At 37.9% G+C, this 22,374-nt stretch overlaps 1 protein-coding gene across 4 annotated transcripts in view; it reads right to left on the bottom strand.

Moving 5' to 3' along the window:
- elfn2b (extracellular leucine-rich repeat and fibronectin type III domain containing 2b) overlaps positions 1 to 22,374 on the bottom strand; it is a 97,958-nt gene that overhangs the window by 40,184 nt on the left and 35,400 nt on the right. Inside the window, exon 3 of one of the 4 annotated variants that reach the window (XM_079618432.1) lies at positions 2,803 to 2,839. The exons of 2 other annotated variants lie outside the window; for them this stretch is intronic. The gene's annotated coding sequence lies outside the window, so the exon portion shown is untranslated. Of the gene's footprint in view, positions 1 to 2,802; positions 2,840 to 21,161; positions 21,541 to 22,374 lie in introns of those variants that run through there. One more of the 4 variants, XM_079618434.1, reaches the window with a different exon arrangement.

Consider the following 22,374-nt stretch of genomic DNA (forward strand, 5'->3'; position numbering starts at 1 on the left):
CAACGCCAATATCCTAAAGAGCATGGTGGTCCGAAAACTGATATATGCTATATCAAACTTTTTAAATGTTTATTAGATATTTAAAGACTTGTTTACAGTTTTTTACAGTCGCTAGGGCATATTTCTCAATACTTAAGTCACTTTTTCAAAACTCTTCACACAGTTCTCCTAACCAATTTTCAGCTCGGCACAGCAGTTCATTTCACATTCAAAATGCACTAAAACTACCAAATCACTTCATACTTGTCTCAGATCAACACATTCCCCCATAACACTAAGCAAAGGTTGACAGCCAACAAACACTTTATCACCCACAAAACAATGACCTAAAAAACACTAACAACAGGTAACTTTGTACAATGTTTTCCTCTGTAAATGCTTTCTTTCTTCTACCTCTCTACTGTTTACAATTCACTGCAATATGTTACTAGAATGACATGATCAGATCAGACATGATGCAGTATGCTTCAATACTTTCTACATTTTATGTCTTCTTTTTTTTTTGCACAGAGTAATTCCAAAGTACAAACATTTGTCTACACACCATCCACCGATACAGATACAATAGGAATCAGCTGTGGTTGGTCCAATTAATTTTTAGATTTTAAATATATTTCATTACAATATTACTGTAGAAATGTGGCAAAATGCTGTTGTATACAGTTTTGTATTCTGTTATTGTTTTGAACTTAAGTTTAACAGTTTTGAAAACAGTATGTAAGCATGTGCAAATTGGCCTGTAGGTACACAGAGTTTTGGCGGTTGTTGTGTCGAAGTGAGAAAATAATTAATGTAATTTGAAAGATGTAGTCATTGAATGCATTTTGTGCCGAAGCAATGATAAATGATCCACAGTTTAGCCCACATAAACTTCTGTTGTGCTCACTGTGTGGAGAGTTTTGAAAAAGTGACCTATTGAGAAATGTGCCCTAGTGACTGTAAAAAACTGTAATTGATATAAATGCTTCTGAACAACGACTGTCTATTAAAAAAGGTTTGCCTTTCAATCATTAAAAAAATGCCAAATGTTGGTTGGTTGATTGAAAAAAGGGGGGGAAATTTGGTTGAAAAAAAGAAAAGACTGAGACATTTCTCAAAATGTGAGATCCACAAAATGTATTATCCACAGAAAAATTTATATAATTTGTATTTGTCAGAGAACTCTCCATTTAAAATGCGAAAGGTGATTGTCTCAACAATGATTATACCTCAATCTAGATTTTACATGGCATATTCCAGGAAGTCTTGCACCAACTGAGCAACTGCCATTATGATAAATGGAAATATTAACGGATAACTTTCTCCAAGTATTACGGACCTAATTTAATGTGACTGGTTCTAAGTTGCTTTTTTTTTTTACAGATCACATTTTAGAGCTTCAAAAGGATGACTTTACATTTCAATTCTTTTTTTCTAATCAAATTGATTTATGAAATAAATCATTTATGATTATATTTGCCTCATGACATTACGAGGGTAGCTAATACCTCTTATTAGAATGGCATTGTGTCTGATTGCTGAGAAATTGAAATTTAGCTGAAAGAGACGTGACAACCCACATACTGTACAGTATGCCTACCAAATGGCGAGGAAAACCCTTTAATAAATAAAGATTGCAGGATTTGTACCTATTTGCACAGGTTGACTGACGTTAACCAAACCTACACCCTTGCTCACACGGTGGCTGAGTCAGACAGTGCTGTGCACACCTCTGCGGGTACATGTGTGTTCATGAGGCGCTGCTCAGTGTGAGAGGGCACAGAGCACCTATCTGGAGGGCTTGCATAAGCAGGGTTGGATATTAAAGAGCACTCAATCCTCTGGTCACATTCACAAGAGCATCTATTTGATTTATCACTAAGAATAACTCCCCATATCTCACTCTAGTGCTCTTTCTCTCTTATTCTAGCTCTCTATTCCAGTCAGCTCCAGGACCTCGTATTCCCTCTACTTGTTGACTATTCTGACTGCACTTTTTTTTTGTTTAGCACACACACACACACACACACACACACACACACACACACACACACACACACACACACACACACACACACACACACACACACACACACACACACACACACACACACACACACACACACACACACACACACACACACACACACACACAATATCCCTGTTTTCCCCATTGCGTTATATTGTTTTATAATAAGCTAATGATATTTCTTAAATGTCCCGTTTTTCCTGTGTTTTGAAGCTTTTATTGTGTTTACAGTGTGCAATATAACATGTGTTCATGTTTCGCGTGTAAAAAAATCCTGTGTTGTGATTCAACAGCAGCTTAGCGCACGTTGCCCGGAAAGGTCACGCCTCTTACCATAACGTGGAGATGCATGCGCTCAGTGTTATTGTAAACATGGCCAAACAAAGGTGATTTGACTCCGGGATGAAAATAACAGCGTCTCGACGACATGGCGACAAACACTCTACAAACGCAACTCTTCCTCTTCTCTGTAGAAGCGCAAAAAGACCACGCCCCCTTTTTTTGTGTATTCCTGTGTGCGGAGGTTAGTCAAAAAACTGTTCTAGTGACGTAATTAAAGCAGGAAGTAGAGGGATGTAGTCCAAACCGGCCGTTCGCGGCTTTGAAAGGGGACTTCTGTTAAATAAAATATCTCGCTTGGCATTGAACTTTGAGCTTTATAATTTTACAGGAACAATTTATGCTCTAACAGCAACATTACAAACTAGCTAAAGTAAAAAAAATGGGATCATGAAGAACAGGACCTTTAAAGAGACAGTTCACCAAAAATGAAAATTCTGTCATTATTTACTCACCCTCATGTTGTTCCAAACCTGTATGAATTTCTTTCTTCTGTGGAACACAAAAGAAGATATTGTGAAGAATACTTGTAACCAGTGTGCGACATACCCGTCAATATTCGGGTGGGTCTCCATCTCCCGATTGATTGCGCAATATCTACATTTTCTCAATATGCAGTAGGCCTATAACATTGCAATATTTCATGAATGCAAGCGAAGACAATCAGTCTATAGCCTACATGTCAACACACACACGCAACAATTTAAGACATGTAAGACTAGTCTTGCATAGTTCACCCCAAAATGGGCCAGTAGTATTTGCACATTATTAACTTTTGCTGCTTGACTTAACAGAAAAGGATCATTATAAAATTAATATTAGCCACAGAAGAGGTGCAGTCTTTGCAGTTAATACTGGCCCACAGACTATAGGAAGAGACAACTAAATAATTATGAATTAATTATTATTCCTTAGTCCATCCACATGAAAATTGGACAACTATTCAAGGGATCGCTGCATCACTGTTTTTACTGGGTGTAGGGCCGACGCAGGGTTTTACGGAGGTCCCAAAAAGTATCTTGCTTAGGGGGGTTTTATTACAAGGAGAGGCAAAGTTGTGCATTAGGCAGACATGAGTCACATTATAATTATTGGCACTAATCTGGCGCATTTACAAGAGCAATCAACTGAATAAATGACAAGTATAGCCTATCGGAGACTGGCATGCAATCAGTGCACTTGCAAATGAGAGCCAGTAGTATGACCGATCTTGGTGTGTGTGATATCAGTCTGCATTTTGTTCGCAGATTTAGTCACACAAACAGCACAAGCGGCTCGTGACAGAACACAGACCGACTGAATGACACTTTAATTTAAGTAGAAAATCTCAAATGAAGATCTCGGAACTCCAGCTTACTTGTCTGTGTTTTCAGATCATCAGCGCTTCTTCAACAGTGTAGAAAGAGCACGCATGGTTGCCAGATACTATTGAAAAGACCGGGTAGAAAATATGCTCTCGTAACAGAAAAGCTCTGACTGGGGTTAAAATTATTGAAATCTGGGGTTTGGTCAAGTTTTAATTTTTTTTAAACGCATTTCAGTCTCGTCTTTTTTTGTCAACGATATTGCATGTGTTGATATATAGTCACAGTTATCGTTTAATGACGTGGGTGTCGTCTTTCATCATCTTGTCTTAGTCAGGGGAATCGTCATAGTTTTCGTAAACGAAATGAACAATGGAGACAATAAAATATTTAATTTTAATTAATTTTTTGACAAAATTTGAGACCTCCCGTATTTTGCACCCAGCTTGTAACCAAACAGTATTGGTGCGCATTGACTTTCATAATATGAAAATGAATAAATAAATAAAAAATCTCAACAAATGTTGTTTCCCACAGTTCTGGAACACGAGGATTAGAACTGCTATTGTTCCCTAAAACTAAATTAAGAATTAGTAATTAGAATAAAGCTAAAATGAAATAAACATTAATATTATCATGAAAACTTATTTTAAAATGTTGCTTTGGCAACTAACTAAAATAAATAAGTTTAAGTAAATCAGGTACAAAACCTTGATAGAGCTAAATAGAAATATATATACTTTTTTAATTACACATACAATAACTATTAAATTAAAACTTTGAATATAAAATAAAAGCTAATTCATAATATTATTTCAAACTAATTAATTAATAAATAGTATATACATACATAGTGAATAATACTAAAATAACACTTTATAATAAGTCAATTATAACATTAACATTTTTTTGGGGGCGGACAAAACCTTACATCTAAACTTCACACCACCTTTTCATCATTTCCATTAAGACATTATTTTGTATGTTTTTAAGTTGTCGTCTTTGTGACCATTGTACCCATAGTAGAATTAAACTGAATTGTCTGTTGTGGACTGAACTAAACTAATTTCACCTAACAAGCGGTTGACAATGCTAAAAAGGTTAAGAGAATATTGCTGTTCATCTCAAATACATATGGTTAAGGATAGTGACTGACAAACTGGGCACAAAAGAATAGACCTCAAACAGAGAATAAATGCAGAGTTGTGTAAGAATAATTATTTGTATCATTGGGACAGTGGCTTCTCTGCTTCCACAAAAGGGCCAGATGGTGCGGTGACCTGGGTGCTTTAAATGGATATTATTCTCTGTCTACTACCCAGCTGCAACCATTATGGGTGAGTGGGGCGCCCCAGGGGACAGGGTCTTTACATCAGGCTCACCTGGGACTGATTGTCCCAAGTACATCCTCCATAACACTCCAGCTGACAGGAAAAAGGAGCTAATGTCCACTAGAGCAGCACATCTCCTTCACAAATCTAACATACAGTTGAACTTATTGTAAGAAGGGAGATATATACTATATTGAGCTAAAAGGTGGGAATTTTTCAGTGAGTCTTTTTGCAGATTACATCGTTATGCCAATAGGTGATGACAATTGAATTTATATGTCAACGCTAATTCATTCAGGCACTAAACATGTTAATCGTTGAGCGAGTCAATAAATCATTCACCCATTCGATCAAAACACTTGATTCATTCAGGAACGAATGATGAAACAGCACTACTGTGAGCTGTTCTGCAATGCGCGATGATTCATTCTGTGTTGGCTGTGATTGTAACCTTTTAATTGGAAATATTGTCTAACATGCAAGATACTCAATATTAATTATTCTACTGTAATTATTATTACTATATGAGATATGAAAATACATTGAATTGCCACCATTCTGAGTCTGAGTCAGTGGTGTGGCACCAGCTGGTTTAGGTCCTACAGTGCATCTCATCTTCATGGACTGAGCCAGATTTGCTCGTTCTTGCTGTGAGATGTTACCTCACTCTTCCACCAAGGCACTTGAAAGTTCTCACACACGTCTGGGAGGAAACATGTTTAAACGTGGTTTGGCACTGCAAGGACGATTAACTGTCCTTCCTGTGTCCCTGTAGCATTGTCTTAGGCGTCTTACATTACTTCGGACATCGCAGTTTATTGCTCTGTTCACATCCATAGTCCTCAAGCCTCCCTGCAGCAGGACCTTGGCATGTTCACAGCGGTGATCAGGAACCCTGAGAATCTTTCTCCTGGTGTTTTTCAGAGTCTGTAGAAAGATCTCTTTAGGGTAGTTATTGGAACTGGCTCCTTCATGCCAATTAACTGTTAGGGCCTTATCTTACATCCGCCGCAATGGTTATGACTGGTTATATGCGGAAAGAAGCTTTGTCCATATAGCTCAGGTCCCTCCTTCAATGTCTGATGGTCCGGCAGACATCCATAACAACATACAATATTAATATCTATTCAAATCCCTAACCCAAATAATGAGAAAATCAAACATTTCTCATTATGTTTAGCAAACATTTAGCAAACATCACTAAGATTTCCACAGAACAAGGCCCGCAAAATATAAACATGTAAGAAGAATAAGAGCATGAGGGAGGAGACTGAAAGATTGTGCCTTGCTGAAATAATGATCATAAACCAGTCATGTTCCTAATATGTTTCAGGAGCTGAGTAAAGGCATTGCTTTGGAAATAAATTATAGATCAAAATGTTTTGCTTTTTACTCCTCTCTGTGGCTCGGTCTCTTTCTTTCTCTTACTCCCGATCCTCACTGCTGACCAAGAGCGCTGTGCCAGTAATGAGGCCAGAGACAGCAGATGAAAAGATGATAATCATCTTCAGAGTTTGTTTCTGACGTTTGAGGAATCATTAAAGCGTCGGCGAGGGAGTCTCTGACAAGCTGCCTCTGATCACAGGACAAGAGACTCTTTCTTTCTGGCTTTCTCCCTCTGTTCCCTTTTCTTCTCCTCTGTTCTTCCTCCCCCATTTCTTTCTTCTATGCAGTTTTATGTGCACTCCATGTGTAAGGGGTGCAGATTTCATAACACCACATTAATTAATTGTAGTCCGTTTATTTTGATAGAAACATTTTAGTCAATGAAAAAATGGTAAAACAGGTAATACAAAGCAAAATGACAAATGTGTCAAACTGTAAACTTACACCTGAACATTAATGTAAATGTGTCAAACTGTAAACTTACACCTGAACATTAATGTAAATGTGTCAAACTGTAAACTTACACCTGAACATTAATGTAAATGTATCAAACATGTAAAAGACTTTTCAAATCAACCAAAACAATATATAATAATATATATATTATCTTTTTGTGTGTGTGTGTATGTGTGGGTTCCAGAGGAGAAAGAAATTCATAAAGGTTTGTAATGACATAAGAGGATGATTAAATGATGACTACTACTAATTTGTTAACAGTTACTGCTAAATTATTCTGTACATGTAACTGCAAACCCAAGCTTATCAAAAACTGTCTGTATGATCAAGTAGCCCCCTTTCCAATTCTTGAGATAGCCAGGGATAACATCTGTAACCATAGTGATGGTCACTAAAGTAAATATAAAATATGGCATTATCTCCGTAACACCAGAAAGTCTTATCACCATTCCGCACACAGCAGTTTTTAATAAACGAGCCCAATTGAGTTAAGAGTTCATGCGTCAAATCTTAATTAACTGACAGTGGCTTTGAAGGCTCAGATAACAAATCTGTTGGGGATAGACAGCAACAGGATCTAAAACCTTCATACACACAGTTCATATCTCCCTCTATGAGTTTCCAGATACGGGCTTTTTGGAGGCCAGAAGAGCTGCGGAGGGGGAGGGGGAACGCGATTTCAACCGAAGGGGCCTTTAGACAGATCCGTGACACAACCTCGCCAAAATCCGCCCCTGAAATTAGCCCTCCAAAAGGGACTGACACTAGTATTCTTAATCTGAAAGAAAATAGAGACACTTATAAATATGAAGAAAAGATTATACAGATACTAAAAGAAAGATCATGATTTGAGAGAGAAAACATAGTTCCACTTAAGACTTGAGAAAAGAACGAGAAAACAGCTGGGAAAGCAGGCCCTCTGTTTGTGATTTTGCCATCTGTTTAATTTTCTGCCTCAGAAATCTCTGGAAGCTCTCGCTCATTTCAAACAGTCCCAGCCGCAGCCTCTCAAGTGCGTCTCTGTGAACTGATGTTTTAGTATGCGGCTGAAGATGCGGCCGTCCTCCGCCCTTCAGAAGTGGAGCGTGTTGAGCACTCCTCTTTAAATAATGGTGCTGAGACCCTGCTGGGTTCTGCACCGCATGAGGCACAAGATCAGAGCAAAGAGGAAGTCATATTAGATGTGTGTGCTGCCTAAACCCTTATGCATTTCTCTATCTATACCTCTCACAATATATTTCTTTGCTTCCCTCTTTTGACCTTTTAATTGCAGCATCTCTCTTCCTCTCCCTCTCCACATTCCCTCATTCCTCTGCTCTTTGATATGTTAATTCTGTCATCAGGTCTCCTACCTAATTGGCTGCCTCCTTGTTTTAATTAGGTATGTATAACTTGAACTAAGAAGTCCCCAGACTGCTGCATGTTGTTTTTGTGTGTGTGTGAGAGAGGGAGAATGAGTGTGTGCGTGAGCTCAAACGGCTCAGAGTGACATCATGAGTTTCCTGCTTTCAGGTTTCAGTGTTGTGTGTCAGGCCCTTGCGTAAGGTACATCTCTCGTGTTGTCGTAGTGACGGCACGAGCTCCCTGCAGCTGTGCTGTTGTTCCCAGAGAAGCTAATCTGACTGTATGACTGAGCGGACGGTCATAAGGTCATGTTTGTCCAATTATGGCTGCATTTGGCCTCCACCTCTGTAAAAAGATGGACTGAGGACCGGGAAGATGCTGTTCCCCCGTTTTAAAATATGCGGACCAAGCTAAATTTTAGCCTATAACATTGTGAAAAAGATGTAAACTTTAGCATACTTTTAAAAACTTATTGCGGAATAGTGTTAGCCTGGTTGACACCAGACCCTTCTCAGTTGTAACAGAGTGGGTTTGGGAAAGGTTCATTCACAGCCCATTTCCAAAGGGGCGTCACCAACGGACATTGCTCAAATGTCTCTGGGCGCAATTGGATAGACGTTTGTGATTGGTGCCTCGATTTGGAAAAATTGGAAACGGGCTTGAATGGGCACTTGGCCAGACGGACTTGCAGAGCAAATCTCAAATTTGCCGGAAGTTTGTCAGGGTTTTCCCAGACTAGAATAGTGTAGTTTAAAAGCATATACTTAAGTGAAAACTGTATGGTTTTGGACATTTAATTGCATTTTAACAGCAATTAAATAAAATTTAGATCAATGCAATTAGCTGAACGTGAGAGTGCTTTTTGAAACACCTAAATGCATCCTATATATGTAATTTCAAAATTTCTATTGTCTTTGAAATTTGGTTAAAGTGTACTGTTGAATGTACTGACAAGAATGTATAGTAAACTAAAATATACTTTAATGTAATTTCTATTAAAACTTGTATGTCATGTATTTAAATATACTTGTAATTATAAGTGTATAAAGATAAGTGTGCTTCTTTGAAACACAACAAAAGTTAATTAAAACATTATTTCAATTTAACTTTAATGTAAGACTTTTAATTTGACCTTTTAAATGTGTACTTAAATTAAACTTTCTGTCATGGAAATTGACTCTCTTAATGTACACTTAACTTTTATTTCATTAATATTACATTATTGGCAAGCACAGTTTTTCAAAAGAAAATATTTTAAGATTTTAAGTACACTACAAGCACACACTTCTTTTACACAAGGGTAGTAGATGCTTTTATGTTTCAAAAGCTGCATGCATATAGTTTTATGTTTATGTTCAAATGTAGTTCAGATGACAGCGTATTTGGGTGACATTTAATATTTCTATGGTATTTACAAAGACTGCAAATGACTTTTGTTAAATGTCCCATCTGGATTAGATGTATAAATAAATTTGCCTTCAGGTCTTTCTCAGAGAAATGTTTTTAGCATGGTTGCCCCAAAGAAATGTCAAAACTTGAACGCTCAGACAAATAAGATCTGGTGTCTCATTAAACAGAGACAAAGCTATATTCACCTAAAAAATAGATAGTTTGAAAGCAAAATAATAACCACTATTAATGAAAATGCTAAATGATATCTACTACATTATTTGTTTAAAGCATCGACCTCACTAATTGGGCTTACAGGAGTACATAATAAAAAAAGAGAGGAAATACTACTTTAGATGAAAAAAACGCTTGAAAAACATTGTAAGACAAAGTAAAAGAGATGAAGACGGAAAGAATACAAAAACAAAAGTGAGCAAATATCAGCCTTATTTCCATTATTGACATGGCAGGATAGAGAAACGGAGTGTCACGATTTGGTTTTGGTTTATGTCTCATGTCATGCTTCATGTCTGTCATGTGATCCCCTGTTAGTCATGCGATCCTGCCATGTGTTCCCTTGTCTGATGTGTTCATGTTGTCATTGGTTCATTGTTTCCTGTAGTCCACTGTTTGTAAGGGGACTTTTATACTGGGCTTGTTTGCTGCGGCCCGGCCCAATTGTTCCCGGCGCCCCCTGCAGCGTTGGTCTGGTTTCACACTCAACTTGATTCTATCGAACCCTGGTGCGTTTGCATGCAGCTTACGTCATCGCAAACGTCCACGGCGCATGATAGAAAACAGAACGTGGGTCAATATATATTGTGTTTTTTTTATTAATTCTGTGTTATTATGCACAGCTGAGTGAACAACACAAGTTTACTGTGTGTGTGTCACATAAGGTGGCCTTATGCTGCTTTCCTTTTGAGACAGTGGATTTCCAAATTTGTTGCCCTGATTCCACATGCTATGCACGAATACACTGCAGGCTCACTCGCTCGTATCCAAGGTAAATCATCAACACTATCATCCCTTACATGCGTTTTATTTAACTAAATACATAATAATCAGCTAAAACGCATGCGCAGGTCACTTTACTTCCTGAACAAGCGCGGACCCGAGTTCGTGTTGCTTTCACATTCACGCGAACCGCGGCACGGTTCGAGAGCAACCGAACTCAGACCACCTCCTCCAGGTAGTCTCGGGTTCGGTACCCCAGTGAGCACCCGGGTCCGCATGACAGCGTTCACATTAGCGATTTTTCATGCGAACCGTGTCCTGTTCTGAACTAAACTGCCAGTGTGAAAGCCCCCTTAGTCTACGTCTAAGTTCATGTTCATGTTTTGATTTAGATTTTTCATGCCACGCCATATTTTTGTTACATGTTTGATCTTCTTTGTAATAAACTGCACTTGGGTTCTCTGTACAACTTGCCTCCAGTGGATCCCTTTACACTGACGCTACGAAGACCGATCGAATGAATAGTTGTGGAATGACAGGAATTGAGTGATCTGGAGGCTGTGAGCGAGAGATCAGCAGGGGGTCTCTCGCATGCATCTGACTGCAAGAACATGCCACAGATATGCCAGAGAAAAGACAGATCTGAGAGAGTGGGGCAGTGAGAGATCGCAGAAAGACTGTCAGCTTTACGACTTCTAATGCATTAAGTGGTTCTGAATCTGGAGTGACCATATATGTCTAGTTTTCAAAGGAGATTTATAAAGATCATACATTAGTGGATTATTCACATCAAATGCTATATTTGCTATCTGTCACATCAGACTGGAAATATTAACAGTCTTTATCATGGACGTGTATGGTGTACGCTGTATGTTGTGTGTGTGTGATACGCGGAGGAGAGGTTTTTTATGTAGCGAACTGTGCGATTATGTAAGCTGACCTATCTTTTCTATAATCAGATCAGAGCGCGTACAAAATAATCCAGAAACAACTGAAAAACAATGCTGAATTCACTCAGCCAAAAAGAAGGAGTAAAAAAGCAGGAAAATCACCAAACCCGCTCGTGGAAATGTGCTGAGGATGAGAGGGTACTAAAGTTCATGCCTTAGGATGTCTATGTTCATCTGGGATGAATATTTCATGCTTTGTCAAGCTGTTTATGGCTGCTTGTGGCTCACTTTTCTTTCCATCTCTGTCTTTATCTCTCTCTCTCTCTCTCTCTCTCTCTCTCTCTCTCTCTCTCTCTCCTTTAATGAGGGCATGAGGGACAAATGTACATTAAATACCTTAGCTTTGGTTGTATCGCAGTTTACAGAAACATATCAACCACAACACACCACAAAAATATTTAAGCAGTACTACAAAACTGTGAGGTTCTGTGATGAGCAAATGACATTTGTTGACTGTATTAAATTGTACTGCATAAAGCACTGAAAATGAGCTGACAGCTGAGAGTATTTGCAGATACGCAGGAAAGACAGAGGATGTGGAGGTGTACCATGACCTGTAAAGTGTGTGTGTGTGTGTGTCTGTCTGTGTGTCTGTGTATGAATCAGGGGATGCAGAGTAATGAGATCCCTATTTAAATATTCTTAGTTGGAAATGTATGACTTGGCAAACCTGTTTAGATTTTGTATGATTCATCAGGGTTCTTTTAGGTTATCTTTTAGGTTCTTTTAGGTTATTGGCTCATTTGGTGTAGAAAAGATTCATAATCACAATTATAATTTAAAAACATTCACGATTCACTTCTGAATGCAGCACAACTCTGATTTTCTAAACTAATTATTTACTATGTTTTTACTCTGCAAGTCAGTGTACATTTAAATTTGTGGCGTTGATTTATTATAGTGTTTTAGATCTAGTCACGGCACAACACTTCTGGTGTTCAATGGGTGCAAAGTGACTTTACATTGAATGTTATGATCTACTTATTTGTTATAGACCATCTAACATGAATCCCTTGCCTTCCATTTAACAAAAACGACTGGCATAATGATTATACCATCCAAATAATAACGTACTAGACATACAGTATCCACAAACCTCCATAACGTAACGTGCTTTGAATCACAGCGTGAGGTTGTCACAGCAGGCAGGGTTTCGTACTGTATGACTCATGCTGTTTGATGTCATACATCATTGTAAAAGGAAGTTTGAAAAGGGCAGAGGTCAAATTATGAGTCTTAGCCACAAATCTTTTTAAGTGATAGTCATTGGTGTACATTATGATCAACAACAGAAACATTTCATGTGAATTAGAGTGATTGAATGCCCCGTGATATTTTTAGTATCCTAAAATTCTCTCTCATTTACCAGTTCTCTTATTCACAGCATTGCTTGATAAAGTCAATTCCACATTTATTGACTCATCAGTGCACTTGTGTTTTGACTCAAGGGTTCACAGGTCCACCGAAGCCATTAGTCAGCACAGTCATTTGTCAAGCGTTGAGGTCATGCAAAAGAAGCTGTTTCACGAGAGCTATGGGGAGCACAGAAATGCTCTCCTGTGTAGTGCAGTCCTCTCGGAAACAACAGCTCAACACAGCCACCAACCTCCTTCAAGCCCCAGATCCTCTCCATTAATAAGCAGAAAAGCCCTTTGCTCCTTCACTTTATAAAGGGACCTGAAGTCAGAGAGGGCAGCCAGAAATCATGACAGAGTTTGGAGCTCTTAATGAAACACCAGAACACACTTCCCAGACCCTGACATTAATTACCACCTCAGCTATGGGAAGACAGTCTGTGTTTCTCCATCTCACAAGTGCTCTCACCTCAATATCAGTCTCAGTGTGCAGCTACAGCTCTGCCAACTCAGAGTGCTCACTACGATCTCAGCTCACCTGACTCACTCTGGCTTCATCGTGAGAGATTATATTCTCGTCCAGAGACCAATGTCAAATTTCACTCTTAAAGTAGTTTCTTTTGACATACATGCTTTATAGATTATATTGTAATGTATAGTGAAAGACACCATATTGTTTACAGATCAAGTTGACATTTGGTCACATTAAGAGCACCGAAATGTTGGCTAGTGAACGTAAAAAAATACTATTTTATTCAGTAAAGGCGGGTGCACGGTGCAATTTTTGCTGTTTTTACGAGCTTGCAGATGATTTTTTCACTCGGGAGAAATCGAGTGGAAATCTGTGATGCTCGCATGGTTGCGGCTCGCAGCGTGTTAGAGGAATTACGAGCCGAGCCGAGCCGAGCCGAGCCGAGCACGTTACAAGCACCTCCCGATCATTTTTAAACATGTTTAAAAAATTTGGGGAGTCGGCCCGATTTTCACCAGCGTATAGGCTATCCCCTATTGCCAAATCATACACAACCACGTCACAGGCTAGATCGATGGGGCTATACCTCAGTGACAGCAACCATACAGCGTGCGCATACACTGTCACACACACACACACACACACACACACGCACGCACGCACGCACGCACGCACGCACGCACGCACGCACGCACACTCAAGTTTTTATGTTGAACGGAATGGCTACTGTTATCTGCTTTTCAACAAATAATTTGCACACAGATTTCTGTAATTTTTCTATCTGAAGCTATTGCCTGCAACATTGAAAGCTCCGGTCTCTGTGTTTAGCGCAAAAGCTCACGTGATTGCCGCCGGCTCAGGATAAAAGGACAGTCGTGCCGTGTACCAGCTGCTTTGATGCGATTATCAGTTTAACTGACTCATAACGTGTGCAATATCTCACGACCTCCCGAGTGTCCGAACTCACACCGTGTACGCCCGCCTTAAAGATATATTACATTTTTACATGGCTTGGTTGAATTCTAATAAATAAATAAGTGTGAATTATTTGATAAACGCTGTTCTTTTGAACATCGAAGATTAATAAAATAAACTTGGTTTCCACAAAAATATTAAGCTGCACAACTGTTTTCAACATTGAAAATAATCATAAATGTCTCTTGAGTAGCAAATCATCATATCAGAATGATTTCTGAAGGATCATGTGACACTGTGAAGACTGGAGTAATGATGCTGGAAATTCAGCTTTGCCATCACAGGAATGAATTATATTTTTAAATATTCAAATAGAAAACAGTTACTTTAAATTGTACAAATATTTCCCAATTTTACTGTATTCTTGATCAAATAAATGCAGTCTTGGTGAGAATAGGCGATTTATTTCTAAAATATATATTTTTTTTTTATCTTACCTACCCTTAACTTTTGAATGGTATTCTATGTTTTTAGCAGATTTAATACATTCATTTTCTCCCTGGAAAACAGAACATGATTATTGATTATGTTGATCTCACATTTTAGTTCAATAAAAGTATTTTAATTTATTTAGTAAGTGAAAGGGTCCGGTGACAAGAGGAAGAGAAAGAAAGAAAAAAAACTACTGAGTGTACCTTTAAAACATGTTATTGCCCCAACTTTAGGCCTTAAATGTTGAACCAAGTTAAAATGGCCATCTCCCACTCTGCCTATAGTATGGGGTGCTGTACTCATTCAATATGTTTGGAGAGAATAAGCTGTGTGTGTGTGTGTGTGTGTGTGTGTGTGTGTGTGTGTGTGTGTGTGTGTGTGTGTGTGTAAATCAGCCGCTGTAAAATGAGCTATACAGCACTAATGGAGAACGTTAGACTGTAGGGCTTAGTAAACACATGCCTATTTTTAAAACACGGCTCTGGATCAGTCTGGCAGACAACTCCTCATAACGCTGCATAAAATACACTTCGTTCATTATGTGCTCCATTACAAGAAAGCGCAGTAGCTGTTTTAGGCTATGTTGCTCATATAGCAGCACAATATGGTTGTCAGTCCAATTTGAAATATAATCATACACAGAGTTATGTAAAGTTGACAAACGCATTCTATAACAGAAGTTACTTACCTTGTGATCAATCAAAACTGCATTTTAAGAGTGAATTTAGTTAAATGTATGCCATATGAATATCTACAGGTGACAACAATGTACAAATGACAAAAGCCCAAAAACTATTTTCATTCATTCATACTATCATTATATACCATTTACAACATGGCAGAAACGGGTGTTTTTTGACCAAACTGTTCATGAGTGGATCAAAAGCTGGACAGTTTAGAAAGGAAAAGAAAAAAAACCTTAAAGATGCAATTCAGAGTCTTGATATTTACTATCGTTATCTGTGGCTACGGTTACAACCATTACCAGAGGCTATCGAGAGATGTGGATTGACTTTGGTTACTCATTCATACAGACTGCGTTCGATCTGTGCCAGTCTGCTGTTGTATATGTGCAGGGCAATTTCAGAGACACACCTGTTAGTAAATACGACCGTCAATCTCAAACACTGACACATCCTTTCAAAACTCTTCTCTCACAATCATTTACTCCAGACCCTTATACAGGCCTTTGGGTCTTTTCGACCTTCTCTTCTCCAGCAATCTGTCATTTCGATTCAATTACAAAACCCTCCCTATTTGGCAGCCTGTCACCTACCATGAGGAACAGCTGAGAGTGTGAACAGCTCAGTTTAGATGCGCCTCAAAAGATATGTGTGTTTGCACATTTAATTTGTCATACAGTCTCTAAGGACTTGTTGATTTACAAAATAAGTGTCTATAGTGGCTTTTGGCCCTACAATCTACAACATGTGTATCAGTGTGTCTAACATCTTTCACAATAGCGTCAATCACAGCGGAAACTGCTGTTTACCGTGTCTGTCACACAGATGCGCGATTTATTCACTACTCTCGGGAGAGCTTTTACACTATTTCCGTCACTGAGCCATGTGTATAATAATGTCCTCCCCCACACCATCAAAATCTTTCTTAAATGCAAGGCCATCTGCTTGTGGATTCAATATAGGAACAAGGGTACACATGTGAAGGATAAAGAATTAATGTTATTCTTCTGACAGTTCTTTGTTGCTCAAACCAAAGCCTCGGATTATGTGTCTCGAGTCTCGACACAGAGAGACAGCACATGCTGCAACACTTCACATCAGTGGATGGAGATCAACACACAAAGCAACACATGCACCACATCAGAATTTAACTAAATAATTTTTTAGTACTTTTAATAAATACATACACTACTAATCAAAGGTTTGGGTTAGGTTCGATTTAAAAGTATTTTATGCAAGCTGGATATATTTGATAAAATACAGTAAAACAGCAATAATAAATATTATTCCAATTTTAAGTAAGTGTTTCGAAATGTAATTTATCCCTGCGACCAAAGCTGAATATTCAGCATCATTACTCCAGTCTTCAGTGTCACATGATCCTTCAAAAATCATTCTGATATGACAACATTTCTTATTAAAATCAACATTGAAAACAGTTGCTCTGCTTGATATTCTTGTTGAAACTGTGATAAATTTCTTTGATAAATACAAATATCAAAATAGGAGCATTTATTTGAAATATGAATCTTTTGTAATGCTATACTATACATGTTATTTTTGATCAATTGAATGTATCCTTGGTGAATAAAAGTATTTATTTCTTTGAAACAAATCTATCCCTGAACTATAATGTATTATAAAAGCGTTAAAAAAATGTTTTTCCCAAATCATGAGATGATTAAAAAATGTTTAATGTATAACAAATAACAATTAGCCTAGTGCATAGTGTGTTTACACAGTCTTGTTATAGGCAACAAAATGCAATCAATAATTGTCCTTAACTACAGCAAATAACACCACACAGACTCACGGTTCAACAACATCTACTTTAATGTCATCACCCCAACAGCAACACCAGCTAAAACCACCCTCACTCACACTTATATGAATGGCACACAGTATCACACATATACATTGGGAGTCACCCGAGACTATTACCAGACTAAACAGCTGCAAGAGGTTAAGCCAACCAAAATATGTGGTAAGATATTTTATTCATTAACATTTCTAAAATAATACTGACAAAATCCATAATGTGTATTTTTAATTACACTAATGTCAAATGAACAGCCAGTGAGTTGTACACAACTGTATACTGATTGGCTTCATCACTCGGTCTCCTCTCCACCAATAAGATGGTGTGTGTGGTGGGCGTTCTGAAACAATATGGCTGCCGTCGCATCATTCAGGTGGATGCTGCACATTGGTGGTGGTTGAGGAGATAACCCCCCCCCCCCCTCCCCCTCCATATGTAAAGCGCTTTGAGTACAGAGAAAGGAGTAAATGTAACAAATTATTATTATTATTAGTTGTGTCTAATAAGAGCTTAATTATTAGATTCATTCAGGAACTGAACTACAATTGTCGCGCTGTATGTTTCGTGCTGTAAATTCAGTTGCATTATTCTAAGGGTTTGTTGAATACTTGAATTTGATTGGTTGACGAACGTTCTAAGATGTGTACTTATTTTAAGGTAAACGCACGGCTAAAGTAGTTCCAGACAGGTCTTTACCGCATTACAGTTCCATATCATTTCACCAAATGATTACAGTTCCATATCACTTCAGTTATTTCAAAGTCTCCTCTGAGGAGACACTTAACAGAGCGACTCAAGTCTTGCTTTCAGTACTCACAGCTCATTTCTGTGTGACCGGATGGCCATTATGGCACCAGGATAAGATTCTCTGGGTACGATCTAGCGCAGTCACACATGTCGAATAGCCACAGACCGCCACACATCGACAGTCTGACTGTGACTGATTCTGTGACAGGGTGTAAGAAAGCTATATTCTCACACATCCAACTGGCTCTAGCTAGCTAGCAAACTGGTCTGGATCTTCTTAATTACATAAACATTTGGTGACCCAAATATATTTTTTTAATTGTATATGACATAAACCTGAATATATTTGAGCAGTGTGAACACAAAAATCCAATCTTTTGATCCAATTTCCAGTCCACTTTCATATATGGCCCTACAACTAATACATATCTGATCCATGATCATGTAAACCACCAGACTGAGAGATCTTGATATGTTTTTGACAGTACACATTCCGCACAAGCACAAAGTAAAAACTATTACATTTTTTTTCTCCATTTGGAGCTTTTTTATCTACAGATATTCAAAAAAATGGTTAACAATTTAGTTTAATGTCCAATTACACGATTAAAGTAGCTTGTTATTAGCATGCATATCACTAGGACATTGGCTGTTTATTAGTACTTATAAAGCACATATTAATGCCTTATTCTGCATGGCCATATTCAACATCCCTTAATCTAGCCAATTCCTAAACTTAACAGCAACCTTATTAACTATTAATAAGCAGAAATTAGGAGTTTATTGAGGCAAAAGTTGTAGTTAATAGTTAGTTAATAGTGAGAGTTTGACCTTAATCTAAAGTGTGTCCCAAAAATACACACTTTTAAAGCAACATTTTCAAATACTGTACCAACTAACCTAACTGTCTGAATTTTGTTTAATGTTTGCCTTGTTTTATTTCTCACCAATAATTTTTTTTTTTTTTACAGTTAATTAACAAGCAGGCAAGGGAAATGAACAATAGACAGAAAGATTGAAAATAGATCAATATAAACTACTGAAAGGAACTGACAGCAGACAGATGGATAGACTGATGTAACTTGAAAGTTGCCAGATATAGAACGAGTCCCGATAACAGCCGAGAACAATCATGGGTCTGTTTTCAACATGACTACAGAATGTGGAGCCATTAAGACAGTCTGAATGAAAAACCAAGAGCTGCAACTACCAAACAAACTCTATCTACCTCAATGGCTTGAGATGGGCCTCTGATCAATACTTTCATTAGAACTCTCTATTTCTGTCTTTTGTCTTTTAAGAGAGAGCACAGAATGACTCAAATTGGTTCATCCTTCCTCTAGAAATCTTTAAATACATCTTTTAAAAACAGAAAGCAATTTGACTAAAAACTAATACAATACAAATTGCACTTGCAGTTCATTTATTTTATTGTCAGGCATCTTCCAACCAAAGCAACTTACCAGAATGAGGTTAAATGTTGTTTCTAAAGCATTGTGTAATCAAACAATTAACTGTCAATCATGAACGAGAAGGATTAATTGAAAATGTGTCTTTGAGAGTCGTGCAACACAATAGATTTCTTCTGTTCTGCTATGCCAGAGCTGATTGACTTCTCAATTATTTTAGAGCAGGTTGGACACACACCCACCCGCACACGCACGCATGCATGTACGCACGCACGCGCACACACACACACACGTTTGCCATCTTTGTGCGGACTCTCCATAGACGTAATAATTGTACAAACTGTATATTATATCTATCCCCTTTTACACTACCCCTAAACCCATTACAGAAAAGAATCTGCTTTTTTACATTTTCAAAAAAACTCATTCTGTATGAAGTCCCCACCAGTATTTAAAAAAAAAAAAACACACACACACACACATCAAACTTTACAGAGAACATCCTTTAGAACAGAGGGATCAAACAAATATTAGAGCTGGTCAAAGTGCACCATAATGTTCTGTTCTGCTATAATAGACACCAGATCAGGTCGCAGAGACATAATATGATTTAGCAGACACCATGTCACTCATTAACCCCCACTGAGAGACAATATCTCAGATGTTGCTCATGTCCACATCTACACACATGCATATTGCCTCTTATTGGATAAATAAAAAGTCATGCTGTCCGACATCAAAATCCTCTTAAAGACTCATTGCGATTTGAAGTCCATAGAGACAAGACAAAGAGAAACACAGAGGGTCAGATTTACTACATTCAACAGCTGCCTCACTGATTCAGTGTTCAGTTCAGTGCAAATAAACTGGGGTTTTTTTCACTAACCAACCTAACCAGTTTAATAAGTTGCTGCTTGTGCTGAAATAGTGCTGCCCTCTGAGTATTTAAATTAAATAATTATTTTCAAAACCAACAGGCTTCCTTATCTCTATACAAATTATTATTATAATGTATTTTATACAACTGTCAGTTCTGATCCAAAAGCAGGGATTTTTCTGCAGATTGCATCATTATGGAAGTGACTCTTATGTCACTTAATGACTAAGTCAGTGAATCATTCAATCAATTCATTCAAAAACACGGATTCATTCAGGAATGAAACACCACTTCTTTTCTGCTTATTTTCTCTGGCAGAGCAAAACAGACTGGCAATATTGGCCCAGTTTACGTACATCTGGTTTTAAGATGAGTTTTGGTCAGTCAGATCACAAGCAGATGAGTGAGACACATCCTGGTTCACACCTGGTGTTTTAATCCGTCTCTTTTGTCCACTTTCAACCACTTCTGTCCTGAATTCTTCGAGGAGACGGTCTATGGGCGAATAAATGTATGGGCTATTTCAGATCATTTGATCTAATGGACAAAATAAGCTCATTCAATTTACATATAAATGCAACCGGAGACAACGGCAAAACACATTTCTGCTCTGATAGCCTCAAGATGACGCCGAAAGTGGCATGTGTGTGTTAAACCAGAAATGGTGAGAGAACATTGTGCTTGGTATGTTTTTTGTCATCAAACCAAACTTGGGTCTCCAGCCGGCAAAGTTTAAATCCTGTATGGCTAGCGTGCTTCCCATAATGTAGGCAGAGAGTATGTGATCTTTAGTGATTGTTCAAACGCATTCGACAACATGAGCGTTTACACTACGAAAGCAAAATCGGGTAAAATGAGTTTTCAACTAACTCTGGAAGTGGTCTAAAGTGGACAAGCTTAAAACATTTTAGACCCTCCCCATTTTCACCTGTATTTAGCGTCGTCCACTTGTGATCGGATCAACCAAAACGCATGGTGTAAACAGGCCAGGTGTCACGGTTTTGTTCACGTCATGTCTGCTTCCTTGTCTGTCATGTGATCCCTTGTAGTCATGTGATCCTGCCATGTGTCTTGTCATGAGTTTATTGTCTGATTGTTTGATCATTGTTCACAGGTGTCCCTTGTCTGGTCGTTAGTCTTGTATGTATTTAAGCCCTCATGTTTGCCTGTGTCTTGGTCAAGTATTGTTTCCTGTAAACCACTGTTAGTAAGTCTTTGTCCATGTCATATTTTCATGCCACGCCATGTTTTTTGTTTATTGTTATGTTTTGTTTAATTAAAGCTGCACTTGGGTTCTCTTAAAACTTGCCTCCAGTGGATCCATATTACACCACGGCCATTGTGTCTAAAAGGTAATTGTGTTTATTAAACTGTTGAATAAAAGAAATATCCATTCACAGATAGAATTCTATTTTATTAAAAATACGAGAGGTTTATGTAAAACAGCACTAATACTTCAAAATTTTGAAATTAATAATTTTATTTAGCAAGCATTACATTGATGCAAAGTGACAAAATACATTTGTAATGTCACAATATATATATATATATATATCGATTTCAAATAAATTCTGTTCTTCTGAACTTTCCATTCACCAAAGAATCTGTTATAGTTTTCGCAAAAATGTTACATTACATTGACATAACACTGATAATAATAAAAAACACTTCTTGAGCAGCAAATCAGCATATTAGAGTGATCATTTGACACTGAAGGCTGGAGTCACGATGCTGAAATTTCAGTTTAGCAACAGTTATTCTAAATTGTAATAATATTTCACAACTTTATTGTTTTACTGTATTTTTGATCAAATTAAGTATTTTTGAGCATAAGAGACTTCTTTAATTCATAAACACCTTACTGACTCTAAATGGTATATGCAAATAAAGCTTGCTGTCTGAACTCCCCGTGACGGGAACCTGTCTCCAGCTGTGTTCCAGTAGGGAGGGATGGCTAGAGGCATGTAATGGTAGCTCTTGTCCTTGTGAGAAGAGTCGGGCAGGGCAGGGGTGGAAGGCACTGTTATCAAGCAGTAATAACAGTTCCTGTGTTAATTGCTGTGGGTGGAGAGCCAGCCATTATGTTCTTCTCAACAGTACAGTCGCTGCTCACATGATGATGACACACAGAACCACACACA

The sequence above is a fragment of the Phoxinus phoxinus genome, assembly GCF_949152265.1.
Source record: "Phoxinus phoxinus genome assembly, chromosome: 1".
NCBI classification, from domain to species: Eukaryota; Metazoa; Chordata; class Actinopteri; order Cypriniformes; family Leuciscidae; genus Phoxinus; species Phoxinus phoxinus.